This window comes from Equus przewalskii, chromosome 14 (genome assembly GCF_037783145.1).
Source record: "Equus przewalskii isolate Varuska chromosome 14, EquPr2, whole genome shotgun sequence".
In the NCBI taxonomy this organism is placed as follows: Eukaryota; Metazoa; Chordata; class Mammalia; order Perissodactyla; family Equidae; genus Equus; species Equus przewalskii.
In genome coordinates, this window is record NC_091844.1 from 43,215,318 (window position 1) to 43,229,346 (window position 14,029).

A 14,029-nucleotide genomic window follows, 5' to 3' on the forward strand; every position below is an offset into this window, starting at 1 on the left:
GTCAGTTCAGGCTGCTATAAAAAAATACCAGTGACTGAGTGGCTTAAACACAGAAATTTTTTCCTTCCAGTCCTGGGGGCTGGGAAGTCTGAGATCAAGGTGTTGGCCGATTTTGTTCCTCGTGAGAGCTCCCTTCCTTGCGACAAACTCACTTGGAGGGGAGAGAGAGAAGCAAGCTTTCTAGTGTCTCTTCTTATAAGGGCACTAATTCCATTATGAGGCTCCACCCTTATGACCTAATTACCTCCCAAACGTCCCATCTCCAAATATGATCACATTGGGGGTTAGGGTTTCAACATATGAACTTGGTGAGGAAACAAACATGCAGGCCATACAGTAGTCCACTGAAGATTCCCGGCAATAGGATAAAGCCAAAAGTACTTACTCAAACATGTCCCAAAAGAATATTAGTCCTTAAACTCACTGTATTAGTTAAAAAAGAAAAAAAGAAGCAAAATAATACAGGATTGTATTTAATATTTGTCTTCAACTTTGACTCAAATGAGAATAAGCAGAGTTGGATATACAATCAAAAATAATGGTTGCTTTCACACCTGCTGGATGGCTCTAATCAAAAAGACAGATGATAGAACATGTTGGCTGGTGATGAAATGGAGAAACTGGAATGCTTGTACCCTGCTGGGATGAATGTAAAATGGTGCAGACACTTTTAAAAGGAGGCTGGCAGTTTCTCAAACAACTAAACATAGAGCTACCATATAACCCAGGAACCCCACTCCTAGGTATATAATCAAGAGAAATAAAAACCTATGTCCATGTAAAATCTTGCACATGAATATTCATAGCAATATTTTTCATAATAGCCAAAAAATTGGAAAAATTTAAATGTCCATCAATTGATGCATTATCCATTCATCAATAAAATGTAGTATACCCATACAGTAGAATATTATTCAGCCATGAAAAGGAATGACATACTAATAAATGCTGCAACATAAATGAACCTTGAAAACATTATGCTAAGTGAAAAATCCCAGTCATAAAAAGATGAAGACCACATATTATATGATTCTATTTATCTGAAATATCTAGAACAGGAAAATGTATAGGAGATAAAGAAGATTAGTGGTTGTCAGGGCTTAGGGTACTAGGGAGGTGGGGAGACAGGGAAGAGCTAAAAGGTACAGGGTTTCTTTTTGGAGTAAGGAAATATTTTAAAATTGATTGTGGTGACAAATGCACAGCTCTGTGTATTAAATTGCACACTTTAAAATGTGCATTTCAACTAAACTATATTTATAAAATACGAATGAAATATCTCAACAAAGGTGCTAAAAATACTGCTTACCAGGGACTGTTCCACTCCCGAAGAAAATGCCATCTTTGTTCCCAGGGAGCTTATGCGAGGGGCAGGTGTAAAATAATAATAAATAAATACAAATATAATATAACAAAGCATGTTTTTAGATAGTGAAAATGCCAGAGAGCAAATGAATCAGGGTAAAGGTGCAGAAAATATGGTGGGTGTTGAGTGGATATTTTAGATAGGATATGGGAAGCCTCTGTAACGGTGACATTTGAGTTAAGACCTGAGTACATGAAGGAGTGAAATACAGGAAGATGTAGGAGGAAAGCGGTCTATGCAAGCATAAAGACCCCACGTAAACAACAAGCTTGGTATGCTCAAAAAACCACAGGAAACTACTGAGGTGAAGGACAGGAGTGAAGCCATGGACATCACAAGCTCGGTAGGCAGAGTAACCACACCTTGTCAATCTCAAACACTTTTCTTACATATATCCAAGAGTGAAAAATCACATTAAATGTTTAACAGCGTCATTTCATAGCATGGTAGTTCAGCGGAATATCATGTTTTGTTTGCTTCTTTCATTTAATGTGAAAAATTGTCAAACAGGTTCAATTTTAGATGCCATTAGGGAATTGGTTTTTATAAAAACATCACTCTCTAGCTGGAGCAAAAATTACAATTCCATGAATAACATTAAAATAACAGTTAAAAATTAAATCAACATGATTTGGCAATGTCAAGAACATTTTCTATTTTCAAAATTTATTCCACTGAGATTACTAGATCAGATAAGACACCAGCAGGAAAGAGGAGGCACATCAGATTGGATAATTTAAGAAGCATTTAATAAAGAAAGCATTTATAAAAGTGTTGACATGGTTAAGAGAAATCTCAAGAGACAGCAGGATACCTGCCTAACAACATCAGGGAGCTGGGCGCCATCACCACCATTAGGCCTGATGAGGTGGGTATAGAGACCAGTTACTGGAAGCTGGGGTAGGGGTTGGAGGGTAGAGGTGGGAGAGAGAGAGAAACAGCACTTTGTGTAGATGGCTACCCGACAGAGCTGTAATCTTCACTTCAGGATTCAGCCTGCCAATGAAAGACCTACCAGAGTGAACCTAGGTAATACATGTTCTGACTTCAGTCTCCTCCCTTCCTCCCTCAGATCTCCTGCCAAAGTTCTCCACAGACCAAAGTTGATGGAGACCAGAGACTTCAACCTCCTGGAGCACAGCACAGAGGGGAGAAAGGTGGAGGCTGAATTTGGAAGAACAATTGGAATAGTTGTATCATATGCAGCCAATCAAATACAATTAGAATTTGCATTATCTGCTTATGATACTGAGCAAATAAATACCTAAGTATCAAATCATTGTTCACTTACGCAAATGAGCTTGCAAAATGCCAGTTACTCCATAAGTCACCAAAAACTCAGTGCATAGCCCTTACTTTCAAGCTGTTTACTTACACTAATAAGCAGATCGTTAAGTTAACAGAAGATTTATATACAGTATGGTCAGTAATGAAAGTGCTATGATCAAGAGAAATGTTGATTTTTCTATTTTATCTGTGATAAATACATAAATATACATATATATAATCTAGTTTATCTGTAGAGATATATATTTTCATCCCCTGTATCTGTGATTCTATAATTTTCACACCAGAAGACACACATATGGCATTGACATATGCAACACACTTTCTCATGTGCCTATCCAGGATTATGATCAATTTCTTGTGCTTGTGCTGCTAATCCAATATTATATTTCCCACTCAAGAACTGATGTCTGAATGCAAAGAAAAGTGGCATAATTAGAATGACAATCTAATAAACTATTCCAATTTGATTTGATTGTGCAATTTTTAGTAATATAAATGTCATAAGTAATTTATTTCTTGCAATACACAGTTGTGACACAGTGAGTCTCAACTCCACTATTGAGAACAGCTAATTTACACTATTGATGCAAATAATCAATAGCCAATCTATAAATCAGAAAGATAGAGTGATATTTATTGAGCCAATGCTGAGGACTAGCCTGGAAGTGCTATCTCTACCAAGGAAGAAAGCACTCAGGAGAAGCATGGTTTACAGCATGGTTATATACCATAAACCACAGAAACCATATAAAGAACAAACAGCAAGCATGACAGGAGCGCAACTTTTTTTCCCAAAGTTACAAGGATATGTTTTGCAGTTTAACACATTCACAGCAGGTCAACTTGACTATGGTTCTCTGGGAGGAAAAGCTTATCATTAAGTAAGTACTGGTATTGGCATCAGAGAAAGGGACCTATTCATCCCTATCTTTAACGAGTGCATTCTTTGCTTTGGGAAAATGTTTGAAGCAGATGTACAAAGCATGTCTGATGGGCTACAAGTCAGTTTGCTCTGGGAAAAACAAGTTTTGGGCCAAATCAGGATTAAACCAGAGTACCTTCCCCAATACTTCAATATGTGAAAACTTCTTATTATTCTTATTATTTTTATCACACTACACTATGACCTACACTGCATAAGGTCAAACAGATCATCACTCTTCTCGACATGCAAAAGTCTCTTTTGTTCCTTTGGTTTCCAACTCTTTTCCTAGACGTCAAAATTAAAACCTGTGTTAACATAGGATTATTAAAAGTATTCAGAAGCATGAAGTTGAGTGAAGCATGAGGTGTTTGATCCAGGAAGAGGAAAAGCCAAGCAAGATATAAACATAATGGCTTGCCAGCCATTTTCAAACATTTTCATGACAGAAAACACATCTATGGAGAACATATGCACAAAAAGTGTTTGATGGGAGAGGAGAGGAACCCTTTTACTCACCCTATCAAGAACCTCACTTTCATGTTCCATAATGTAACTAGAATCATTAGAATTAATATCATTCCATTGCCTTGTGTATTAGAGCATATAAATTTTATTAAGCCATAATTGAATGATTCATGGTATCAATATTTCTCATTCTGCTTTGCCTAATTATAGACCATGAAAAAATACATAAAGAAAACATACAAGATGTACAAGGTTCTCCCCCTTCTGTCTTCAACTCTTATTGTCAATTCCAAGGGCTCTAATATTCATTTATTCTGTACTTGAAAATGTATAGCAAAAATACCTTGTGTTAATGTACCCAAAGTGGTGGTAAAATAAAAGCCAAAGAATTTATGGCACATATGCACTGTGTGTGTGTGTGTGTGTGTGTGTGTGTGTGTGTGTATAAAAGAGAGAGAAAGAGAGAGAAAGAGAATGGTAGAGAAAGAGATACTCAACAACCAAAAACTTTCACTATGAAATTGCCATCAATACTGTGTGAGTGTTTTGTTTGTGCTTACAGCATAATTTGCAACAGTGGAACATAATGAAATGGGGAAGTAGCTATGAAGGCTGGCTGGCCATCATCACAGTCTTCCAGAAATATAGAAATCTCTCCCTGGTAGGATTTTCAGAATATTAATGTCTTTCATGAATCAAGTGTTTGGTTCTCCCTGCAACTTAGAGCATTGTTGTCCCAAGTGGAATTCATTAACTTAAAATAGAACTTTGTGCCAAATTGCTTGCTACCATGAGCAAGCAATCCTGCTCTGTTTTGTCATAAATGCCTAAGGAGCAGTTGAACATCTGCAAGTTCAGATGATGCTCAGAACAAATGATCCACAAGAATCAGTAACTCAGGGCACCAATAAATCCAAACTTGTAATATCTTTCCCGGAAATCAACATAAGCTAATCAAATCAAACCCTGAACTGTAGTAAATATTTAATGAATAATTAGGCTTTAATTCTTTTCCAGTTTTGTGATGCATTAATGGCATGTTGATTCCTAAAGCTTGCAATTTCAGTCTGTATTTTTCTTGAGATCTAAAATTACATTGAAAGACTGATATTGACATTTTTATTTTCACTTTAAGTAAAACATTCAGCTTAGAAGGGGAACTACAAGAGATCTCAAGAAGGCATTTTTTTTAAACTATAAATTAACAAATTATGGACCCTTACAATTATTTTGTTCTTAGAAATCAAAACCAAATCAATTTAATACTTGGCCAAAATTGTTGGAATGTCAATAGTGACGGCAAAATACCTGTCACGTCACAGAGCACATCGCAGTGTCCCTAGGCTTCAAGGATCTGTACCAGATTTTAGCGTCTTTTTACAGGCCGGCATGAACAACCACGTAATTTGCATCTCCATTATTTAAAGTCACTTTAGGAAAACTCCCTCCACTTTGTCAGTCAGATTGTTATTACATTGGGATTTTTTTTCTTTAGTATCGGGTAGTATGTGTAACGATTAAAATCAATGCACTACTATGTTTCATAAATAAAAAATTTATGTTTGTGTTTTCAGTTTAATGATTCATTGATTATTTTATGTCTATTGTCTACAATAAGAAAAATAAATGTACAAGAGCGTGCTGAGATTCACAAAGTCATATATTTCACTTCTGATTAGTGTTTGATTTGTAAAGCTATTTAATCTAGCCCTTTGCGTTCTCCATCAGGACGTAATAAGGTTTTTATATTTAAAATTCATTACATTTTTCTATTCAAAACTTCATTCCTAATCTATATAATGAAAATTATTCTGCACTTAGATCTAGCTTTAATGTATATTTTTTCCGTGCTAGCAAAAGAACTTTTAAAAGCTTTGAACTGAAACAATGATGAGAAGTTTGACCAAATTTTAATAGGCTCCCAAACAAAAATGTGGGCTTCCTAATATGACAAATAAGAGTAGTAAGAAAAATGGCTGTAATTGTGTTCACCTGTTCACCTAGCAGAACTATTTAAATTTGGTTGCCATGGAAAACTATGCTGAGCATGAAGCAGCAGGAGAAATCTAATTGAGTTCTGGTGCCAGCCAGTACCTACAGGACTAGTTTTTAGTGTCCTTTCTTTGGAATTGTTTCCCAGGTCACCAGTTGTATCCCCACATTCGTCTCAGAAAACAAACACTTTAGAATGTTCTGCACACAAATAGACGTCTTCTCTTTGCCGTTAAACAGCTGTGGAATAAAGCTCCCTCGCTCTTTGACATGCACAGCAGATCATTCGGACTGCCTGCTTTAACTCTACATACACCATCAGCAGGAAGGTGCTATTTTGTTGTCGTTATTTTTCTTGACTTTTCAGTAGGATTCAATACTGCTAGCCACTCTCACTTACAAGATTTTCTTTCTTTGACGTAGGTGATGCTATGCCCTCCTTTTCATTTTTACAGACTCGTCACCTTATACTCTTTCGGTAACTCAAAACTCAGACTTAGACTTCCTCTTTTACCATTCAAAACTTTTTTCTTCATGGAATCTCATCTTCACTCAAGGCTTTGATTACCACCCATATCTAATGATTTTCAAAATTTTGTCTCCAGGCTAGACCATTCTTCAGAAGTCCAGGACTACATACTCCAATCCCTATACAGCATTTCTACAGAGATAATTTAATGACCCATATCCACAACTGCTCTTCTCTTTCCCAGGGTTCTCTACCTCAGTGAACACTACCACCTTCCAACTAATTCTGTAAGTCAGAAACCAAGGAGGTATTCTGGAGTCCTTTTTTCCCCCAAGTTCAATCCAATAGTCCATACTATTGGCTCCTCCTCCCGAATTTATCCCATCTCTGTTCCTTCTTTCCTCTTCCATTACCACATCCTAGGGAAAGCCACCACAAACCCTCACCTAAACCAAAGCAACAGCCTTTTAACTGGCCTCCCCATATCTGCCCTTATCACATTCCAATCAGTGTTCAACCTATTAGCAGAGTTATCTAAAAATTACAAACCTAACTTTATCAGACTATGCCCCCACCTCCTTACTAAAATAATCTACTGACTTTCTGCTAAGTTTATGATTAAGATCAAAATTCTTCTGTGGTCTTCCAGGTTCTACATGGTCTTGCTCCTACCATGCCTCCTCTTAACATCATAGTCCTCAGTTCTTTGCACTCTAGCCATGCTGGCTTCAAGTTCTTAAAGAATTAATGTCTCTTACACCACAGAACCTTTGCACAGGCTATTGCCCTTGTTCACTTTTCCTGGGATTCTCCCCCCAGTCACCCATATTTTTCCTTCATGTATCAGCTCATCAATAATCCTACCAGAGAAGACTTTCTTTACATAAGGGAGAAACACCATCAAATTGTTTGCTGAAAGAAGGGTGAGAAATAAAGATTGAAATACTTACATTCAACATCTTGCCATTATGAGTTTAGTTTTTCCAGCCTCAAAAATTAAGTTTAGGAAATGTCTGTTGTTGCACATGACTGCAACTTATGAGACACAAATACCTTGCTTTGACTCGACTGGCTTATTAATAAGTATTATAATATAGATGAAAAGATTAGATTTGTAATAAGTACATCTACACCCTGGATATGGATATAATTTTTATAAGCAAGAGTTGATGTCAAAATAGAATAGAATAGAACAGCAAAATAAAATATAAAATATAAAATAAAATGGAAGTGGATAGTTCATGGTCTCAATTGGAAGAAGTATATAGGGAATAATGGAATCCTTCTGAAGGAGAGCTAAGTGACATACAGAGAAAGTTATGAAACAATACTATACAGGGAGTCAAGACTGTTTTAGTTTGTACCACTACATACTTGGTGAGACTTTAGCTAGGTCACAATCTTTATAAATCTTGGTTTTCCACTCAAAATAAGGGATAAAGATCTAATAAAATGATACATATAAAGCACCTTTAATTGCTAAACAGATTTCAAGAGCAATTCCCTTCCCCTTCCTTATCCAGCCAGAAACTCTCATTAAAGCCTTGTCCCCGTGAGGCATGAGTGGCTCAAAAGGACAGAGCAGTCTGAGAGAATACCTGCCAAAGTTATTCTTAGACACCCCTCCTCTGTGCCACGTTCATGCCTACCAAGTGTAATTCTCTGCTTTCCTTCTTGGCCTCTCATCTTCAGATTTCAAATCTTAGTTTACCTGTATTTTCAGCTAAAAAGTCTGTTGGTTCATTTGTCATTTCATGACAGTGTTTTTGACCGCAGTATTGCGTCCTCTCTGCTGCCAACTTAGATCCTGTTCTAATGCTGTAATGGTCTTGTGCCCAGAGGATCCTTCACGGTCATGCTGGACCTTCATGGGATCTAACCCCCTCTTCCTCACCTTTGGCTCTGGGGTGTCAGGGTTGGAGACTGGAAAATCTTTTTACCTTGTACCATTATTTCAAGCAGTGCTCTTAAAAAGTTTTTCTCCTTTCCTACCTGATTTTTTATAAACGATACACCTTTGGTGTCAATGCAGCCTGATAGGAAAGATGTATTTTCTACTTATTTATCCAGTTTTATGCTGAACACAACCAGTGTTAAACACTTTCATAATTCTTTTCTGATGCTAAAAATGTTAGTATAATAAAAAGCCAAGTCATTGGCCAAATTTAAGCTACTTGTAGTAGATTTGAGCTTAGATTGCATGAGGCATGGATGAATTGATAGTGTTCCATTCACTCTATTTGCCAATTACTGAAATGTAATCTCTCAAAAATCAGGGACCTGGTCTCTTTTATTTACTATTATACCCCTCAAAAGCAAGAACAGTGCCTGAGCCCTAGTAAGTATTCAATAAATGTCTGTCAAATGAATGAACACCATTGCAAACCAAGGTATGTTTTTTAGAAGTCAAGAAAATGTTACCGCTGTATGGATAGTCTTCTAGAGACTCAAGATACAGTAACACAATTGTTTTGTTAGTTGGTAGAAGGAAATTGTACACTGTTATGTAACACTAATTAAAAATTAAACAGAGTGCCACCCTGACAACCTGGCTTGCAATGAGAATACTGAGAAACAAAAGAAGTATGATATTCTTCATCCTAACTTTTAATAAAACATCACCGAAGAAAGTAAAGAAAGACTTAGTGCATGACTTCTGTGCAACTGAAATTGGGCATGCACATACACATAAACACACAGACACACACACCTCAAATAAAGTTCACACAAAGGCTGTCAATATTCTTATTTAATACATTATGAAAAATCATGCTCAAGATGTTAAATGTTCCCCAAAACTAGAAAATAGTTGAGATAATATCCAAATCTAGTGCTTCTTATTTCAATTCCAGCGCTTTCATTTTTCACTTTAAACTTGAACTTGGAAAAATCATATAATAAAAATTCAGAGAAGCCAACCCCATGGCCAAGTGGTTAAGTTCACTCATTCCCCTTCCTTGACCCAGGGTTTTGCTGGTTTGGATCCTGGACGTGAAGATGGCACTGCTCGTCAGGCCATGCTGAGGTGGCGTCCCACATGCCACAACCAGAGGCACTCACAGCTAGAATATACAACTCTGTACTGGGGGGCTTCAGGGAGAAGAAGGAAAAAAAAGAAGATTGGCAACAGTTGCTAGCTCAGGTACCAATCTGTAAAAAAGAAAAAAATTCAGAAAGAAATCAAGAAAGGCAGGATAATTCTAATGCCCAATGATCATTGGAATCAAACAAGTTTGCTACACTCTCTTTACACATAAATGGGATTTGCCTTAAGTATTTAGATAGGATAAATACAGTCCCTGTGTATCCTCTTCACAGAGAAACTTCCCCAAATTTAGTTATGAAATAAAATACCTGATTTCTGTGAATTGAAGTTATACCAATACCTCTCAAATATCTATGATCACCAAAACCATCTAAGGCTTCAAAAAACACCTTTGCCCAGACCCGACCCATAGAGATGTTGATTTACTGTACCTGGGTTTGGAACCAGAATTAGTAATTTCAATGATCAGCTAGGACTGGAAAATCCTGGTCAAGAATGTTGCTTATTTTCTTTCACAAGATTAAAAGAGAAGCATGCTGATAATATGAACACTAGTTATGAAAATGTGAAAGATTATGGAAGGTGCCAAAAAACATGTGTATTTCACGAGGCAAAGTTGAGCTTTGAAATTATCTCTACCATTTCTTCTGCTCTAATTTTGTCAGTGATATCTCTATTGAATACTATATTTTAAGCAAACTCTATCCATTTTCCAACCTCTGCATCCATTGCTCACTTTCGCAAAACAGTCCCTGTGTATTTCTCAAAATCGTAGCACACAGACTGGCAACAGTTCTATTTTAATCACTATAAAAGGGCAGTGTAGGGTAGAAAATAGACCTGGTATTTAGAGATATTTTCATTGCCTATCTTACCTATTTCCAATAACCCAACAGAAAACTGTTGATGTTTCCTTGTATTCTTTCTCTGCTAACTTTTCTCTGTAAATGTCTTTCTTTTTTAATCAGTTACTTCCAAACATCATATGTACTTTCTCCTCAATATCAGCAGGACTCTTAGCTGCAAAAATAGAAGTCACTCTAAATAATTGAAGTAGAAATTAAACATATCCATGATATTTGGCAATTCTCAGAATCTCTGGGATAGCCAGAGAATTTGGCTTGAAGGACCTGGTTAGTTATGAGTCCCAATTTCACTATGGAATTTCCCTAAATCAACACCATAATATTATGCCAACAAATGTCACTAGAATGGCTAACATGAAAAAGACTAAACCACACCATATGTTGAGAGGAGATAGAGCAACCAGAAATCTCGTACACTGCTGATGGAACAGTAGGGTTAGTGACTGGGAGGAAGTATGTTAAGTGCTCCTTGAGTACTTGCGATGTTCACGTTATTGCCAACTGTGGTGATCACTCTTGTATTTTCACATGATAATTTATTGAGCTGTCTACTTATTGCATACTTTTCTTTGTGTATGATATCATTCAATTAAAAAAAGATATTTGGGGGGCCAAAGAGCATGACCAATGCCACTACACCATCTCTCCAGCTTTAAAAGAGATGGATTAGGTTGGGGGACTGGAGGGACCTCTATAGCCTTAACTGCAGTCTACAGGTAGGAATAGAGGATAAAGGCACATTGTTGATGCATATTCAAGCAATTTGAGAAATCAGTTGCATTTCTGCCATTGCCAAACTTATATCAATGTAATGAGGCCACTACTATATACTATTTGGATATAATATTTTCACTTCTACATGTGGTCACTATCACTAAAAATGACCTCTCACTGGACAGGAAGAGAAAACTTTACCCAAAAGCTAGGCAACAAGAAAAGTGAAAAAATCCAGCAGTCTTAATTCTGAGCCACAGTCATGCACACGCATTAATCACATTATAAAAATAGAATTTGCAGCAATGATTCTCTAGAAGAGTATTGCAGAGTGACTATTCCCAAAAGATACCCCAGTTTTCTCAGTTTGATGTCCATACTCTCCTTAAATGCTTAAAAATAAAATGATTTTTGAACTTTAAACCTGAAATTGCATTTTTAATTTTTATGATTCAAATAGATATTAAGTATGCTATATTATTATTGATATAGTTAGCCATGATATGCCATACCATACAAATTCAATTACATATATAAATTCATGATATTCCATAACAAATAAATTCAAAAGCATTGGAGAGATTATGCTCTGTGAACCAAATTTAAAGTGTTTTTTTTCTTAAATTACATTCAAATTTTAACTTTGCAAGCTCCCTGTTTGACTGAATGAGAATTCTTAATTCCAGATCTTCTAGTTTTCAGCTACCAAAAGACTCCAAAGGATTGCTGAGAGCTCATGCTTGGTCCTGCCTACCAAGGTAAAGGTGAAAAATCACGTTGAACTGAACTCCTTGATCTTGGCACTTTCCAACAATGTTGAATCGAGGTCGAAGGCACCACTACCATTTCTAAACTCAGGACCAGGCAGCAACACAGGAGTTCTGCATCATGCATTTTCCCCAAGATATGTAATAAACCAAGTGAAAAGCTCAGAAAAAAAGTTTTCATCTGTAATTACAGTACACATATTCATAGTCACTTGTAGAATAAATCATCAGCTTGATAGACTCTTTCTATAGTATGTGATCCAGTGATCCAAGATTGACTCTGGCAGTTAGCTCATATGGTTGGAACGCTCTGCTATTTAGGTAAGTGGCAGCTGGAGACAGTTGGATTTTCTATATTTCACGGCTATGGGTTTCACTGGAACCATTGCCACCCCCTTTTCAAGCGTACGCCAAGCAGAAGCAGCAAGGTTTCAATGGTACCTTAGCCTAAATCCATATTTAAATACAAAGTTTGTATCTTAATAAAAGTGAGCATCAATTTCAGATAAAAAGGTGAGCACAGTGAATATTCTTCTTTTCTTTTTGGGTGATTTCTATGGTTCTCCTGGGTTTACATGTCTCATTCTCTGACAAAGGGCAGTATTTTACGGCCCCATCACTGTAGTTTTGGTTTTCTCAGTAGCTATCAATCTTATCAAACACGTGTGACCCCAGGAGAATTCCCTTATCAAATGAATGTGACTCTCTGGTCACAGTTTGCTCAACCCTGCTATAGGGAATCAAGATATTTTTAAAAATCTAGTGAGAAGACAGTGTAATACTGATGCTAAGATATATAAATAGACAAATGTAACAGAATAGAAAGCCTACTTATATGAATGTTTAATTTATGAGAAAGAAGGTACAGCAAATACACAGTAAAGATGGTTCTGGGCAACTGGATATAGATATGGGGAAAAATGGAGCATGACTTCAAATTATACAAAAAATTCTATTCCAAGTCAAAGATACTCAATATGAAAGTCAAAACAAAAACACTTCTAGAAGATAACACAGGAGATAACTTCACAAATTTGAATCAGGAAAAAAGTTGCTAGTTATACTAAAAAAGCGCTAACCATATGGCAAAAGTAGATAAATAGAACTATACTGAAAGTCCATGAAAATGTACCAATAGAGAAGTGAAAAGGTAGTACAAACATTAGAAGAGGAAATTTGCAATAAACACCTGACAAAGACTTTGTACCCAGAATATATATATTTGAAGAGACTTTTATAAATCTGTAAGGAAAATAAAGAAAATCCAATGGAAAAATGGACTAAAGCCTTGAACATGCACTTCCCAAAAGATATTCAAATGGTCAATAAAAATATAGAAAACAAGCTCAAACTCATTAGTCAAGGGAATAAAAGTTAAAACTATATGAGGCATTACTACCATCCTCAAGAATTATTAAAAATAAAAAGATGACCAAGAATAAGTGTTTGAAAAATATAGGTCAATAAACATTATTAAACATTAATGTTGGGAGTATAAATTGATGAACTTTGGAAAGCTCATTGGCATTATTTTGTAAAATTGAACTTTCATATAACTTCTGAAACAGCAATTCCACTCCTAGGTATTACCCTAGAGAAACCTCTGCATATGTGCACTAGAATACATGCACAAGGATGCTCATAGCAGCATGGTTCATACTAAAATGAAAAAATACATACACATAAAGAAGAGAATGGATCAAGAATTTTGGAATTTCGTTATAGTAACATATTTTACAGCAATAAAAATAAATGAACTACCCAATATCATGAATGAAGCATGAAAGTACAATACTGAGAGAGAAAAATATGGTCCAGAACACTGCACACAGTATGATGCTATTTATAATGCATTAATCAAACACACTAAACAATATAGTTTTTGCTCATATACAAATACACGTTAGAATAATTTTAAACTGGAAAGGAATTGTGTTTATGGAATGTGGGATAAAGATTAATTCCAAGGAGGAGAAAGGGTAGGCTTGGGAGACAGCCATAAAGATAGAAGAAGTAGATGGAAATGTTTTATTTTCTGAGTTGGGTGTTGGTTTACTGTTCATGATATTACTAAGCTCTAGAATTTATGCAACTGTTATATATCTTATTTTGTATGTATTAGATATCAT